Below are 4110 nucleotides of genomic sequence, written 5' to 3'. Positions count from 1 at the left end.
TGACTCATGACAAAGCTCTACAATGTGCTTGGCCTCATGCTCAGGAATGCATCGACGCAAAATATGATCAGGTCCAAGTCGATACAAGAAGGGATCATCCCAGAAATAAAACTTGACGTCATTTCTCAGCTTCTTATTCTACTGGTATGTGTAGTCTTCTGGTACTTGGCCGCAAACTATGAAGTTTACAATGTCCGCATACCATCGAACTTTAACGCATACCGCCATCAGTAGCTCATCAGGGAATCTTTCTTCAATGTCTTTTTCTTCCTTCTAAACCTCGTAATTTTCTAATCTTGATAGATGATCTGCAACTTGGTTCTCGGTGCCCTTCTAATCTTTAATCTCTAGGTCAAATTCTTGCAGAAGTAGTACCCACCTTATTAATCTTGGTTTAACATCCTTCTTCGTCATAAGGTATTTGACTGCAGAATGATCGATGTACACCACAACGTTTGTTCCAATTAAGTACTATCAAAATTTCTCCAGCGCAAATACTACTGCGAGTATTTCTTTTTCCATGGTTGTATAATTTTCCTGCGCATCATTCAACGTCTTGTTGTCATAATAGATAGGATGAAAAACCTTATCTTTGTGCTGAATTAAGACTGCGCCCATTGCATATCCACTAGCGTCACACATCAACGCAAACGGTTGCGTCCAATCCGGCGCAAATCAGTATAGGTGTGGTAATGAGCGCTTTTTCAGCGTGTGGAGTGCTTCGGCGTATGCACCATCAAAATCATATTCGCGGTCGATCTCGAGGAGCGCACTTAGGGGCCTTGCGATCTGAGAAAAATTGCGGATAAATCTTCGATAAAACCCCGCATGTCCCAGAAAACTCCTAAGTGTTTTCACATTGACTAGTGGTGGTAACTTGGAATTACGTCGATTTTCACTTGATCAACTTCCAAACCTGCCTTTGATATCTTGTGACCTAGCACAATTCCTTCTTCAACCAAGAAATAGCATTTCTCCCAGTTTAGAACAAGATTCGTTTCAACACATCTCTTCAAGACTTTTTCAAGATTTGATAAACAAGAGTCATAAGTGTTGCCAAAAACTGAAAAGTCATCCATAAATACCTCAACTGACTCTTCCAAGAAATCTGAAAATATTGCCATCATGCATCTTTGGAAAGTACCTGGTGCATTACAGAGTCCAAACGGCATGCGGCAGAATGCAAATATGTTGAATGGGCACGTGAAAGTTGTCTTATCTTAATCTTTCGGTGCAATCTCAATTTGGTTATACCCTGAGTAGCTGTCAAGAAAACAAAAGAACTCGTTCTCCGCAAGTCAATCTATCATTTGATCAATAAACGGGAGTGGAAAGTGGTCCTTCTTTGTGGCCAGATTTAATTTGCGGTAATCCATACAGATTCTCCACTTCGTGGTTGTCCTTGTAGGAATTAACTCATTTTTACTGTTGGTGACGACTGTCATTCCCCCCCTTCTTTGGAACACATTGTACTAGGCTTACCCAGCTGCTATCTGATATAGGGTAAATAACGCCTGCATCAAGTCACTTTATTATCTCTTTCTTCACAACCTCCCTCATGGTAGGGTTCAAATGGCGTTGTCTTTCTATATATCCTGTTTTGCCTTCTTCTTGACGAATCTTGTGCATACAATACGAAGGATTGATCCCTCGAATATCCGCTAAGGTCCATCTCAAAGCTTTTGTGTTGTTTTTCAGGATCTAGATAAGTGCTTCCTTCTTCTCTTTGCTCAGCGAGGCAAATATAATAACTGGTAAAGTGTTATTGCCTCCTAAATAAACATATTCGAGGTGCACTGGCAATGGCTTCAACTCTAACATGGGTGGTTCTTCTAAAGATGGCTTAGTACGCTGCGTTGTTTGTTTAGATAACTTGATTGTTTCTAAATTTGACTCAATTTGAATTGCGGCGCAATTCTCCTCCCACATTGCGCCGATCCCAAAGTCTTCTTCCTCCGATTCTTCTAGGGGCTCGTGCCAATGTTCTTCATGCAATTCCCCAATATATTGGCAATTTTCCATATCACTCGAGTATTTCAACGTATTGAGAACGTTGAACTTAACCTGTTCATCATCGACCCTTACGGTAAGTTCTCCTTTCTGTACATCGATCAGTGCTCGCCCTGTTGCAAGAAATGGGCGACCCAAGATGATAGGTACCTCAATATCAGCTTCATAATATAATATGATAAGGTCTACAGGGAAAATGAACTTATCTACTTGCACAAGTACATCCTCTATTTTGCCCTCTGGATGCGTTATGGTAAGTTGGTCTTGCGTTGCCGATATTTAACTTTTTGAAGATTGACAAGGGTATTAAGTTTATACTCGCTCCCAAATCACACAGTGCATTTTCGATTTCTTTTCCCCCTGTTGAGCAGGGTAATATGAATCTCCTAAGATCTTTCATTTTAGTGGGGATGTTGTTTTGAAACAGTGTACTACATTCATATGTTAACGCAACTGTTTCATTCTCCCCGATCTTCCTCTTGTTGGCAAGTATGTCCTTGAGGAATTTCACATAACTTGGCATTTTTTTCCAAAGCTTCTATTAAGGGAATGTTGATATGTAATTGTCGGAGAACATCCAGGAACCTCTGAAATTGTTTGTTGCCATCTTTCTTTCTCAGCCTGGACGAGAATGGTGGAGGATTCTGCCGTACTTCCTGTTCAATTGGTAGTTCATTAGATCCTATGCTTGCTGTGATTTAGGAGCTGGAGGTTGCGGTGACTCTGCATTGGAGTCTTGCTGAGATTCATCCTTCGTAGATGTACTTTCTTATGAACTGGTGATTCTGTTATTTGCGGTTGAATGGTCATCGTAGATGGTTAAGTCGACTGGTCTTTTTACTGAGTTCGGTACGGGTGGCACGGGAACCGTTGTTTTGCCACTTCTCAATGTCACTGCTCGACATTTTTCTTTACCTCGCGGTCTCAATGCTCCCGAGCTGCTAGGCAGCGTATCAGGTGCTTTATTCTTAAGTTTGATCGCAAACTGTTCAATTCGTACCTCCAAATTTCTAAGGGAGGAAGCTTGCGATTGCTTAATTGCCTCGTTCTTCTCAATATAATGTTTCAATAATGTTTCCAAAGACAAGGTTCTATAAGAGGTGTCAGAAAAGGATGGTTGGTCGTAGGGTTATACACTCTGATAATTACCTTGGTTGAGATTCTGATTAATGAAAACCAGAGGATTGCTTCGATACCCCCGATGACTGTTCTGATGATTACTTTGGCTCCCTTGGTTGTAATTCCCACCCCAACTGAAAGTTGGGTGATTCCACCAACCAGGTTTGTAAGTGTTGCTGAATGGTTCATTATAGATAGAGTATACAGATTGTTGATTCAATGGGCAAACTTCCACTGAGCGTCCCTCTCCAAATTGAACGCACTTTATTGCGGCCACGTGTGTCAACGCATTGGCTTGCGCTGAACCTTGAGAGGTATGTCCTTGCTGAATAGCCATGGCCTGAAGAAGCGAGGTCATTGTGGTCATCTGGTCTACCAGGGTGTTCATTGTATCAGCTGGTACAAGGACACCTTCTGCTCTTCTTTGTTCTGAACCTCTTTCCTCATACCCGTTATCTAACCACTCATCTGTATTCTGCGAAATGCGATCTAAGATGATATTTGCTTCCGTATATGTCTTGTCCATCAATCCTCCTACCGCGGAGGCATCATCAACTGCTTGCATTGATCGATCCAAACCATTATAAAAAGTCTCCATTAGAACGCAATCGAGAATCCCGATATGCATACAGTTCTTCACTAATTGTCTGATTCGCACCCAGGCGGTGCTCAAAGTTTCATAACCCTTCTATTTGAAATTTAACACCCCTCTGTCTCATTGCGTTGATGGCTGGAGGGAAGAATCTATTCATAAACCTTTCGACCAACCGATCCCATGCGTTGATTTCATTTGGCTCTAGCGATTGAGCCCACCTTCTTGCCTCATCCCGCAATGTATACAGAAAGAGATACAATCTAATTCCTTTTGGAGTCACACCAGGTATGGAGAATGCGTTGCACATTTCTACGAAGCTGGTCAAATGAGCATGTGGTTCTTCTCCTTGTAAACCTCCGAATTGTCCTGCATTTTGGATCATTTGA

At 41.8% G+C, this 4110-nt stretch overlaps 1 pseudogene; it reads right to left on the bottom strand.

Annotated features, from left to right (window-relative positions):
- Nucleotides 1-273: 273 nt before the first annotated feature.
- LOC150038155 (uncharacterized) lies at nt 274-3727 on the bottom strand (annotated as a pseudogene).
- Between the last annotated feature and the right edge of the window lie 383 nt (nt 3728-4110).

The sequence above is a fragment of the Benincasa hispida genome, chromosome 1, assembly GCF_027475165.1.
Source record: "Benincasa hispida cultivar pf3 chromosome 1, pf3_genome.v1.1, whole genome shotgun sequence".
NCBI classification, from domain to species: Eukaryota; Viridiplantae; Streptophyta; class Magnoliopsida; order Cucurbitales; family Cucurbitaceae; genus Benincasa; species Benincasa hispida.
This window is presented reverse-complemented; position numbering and strand designations above follow the sequence as displayed.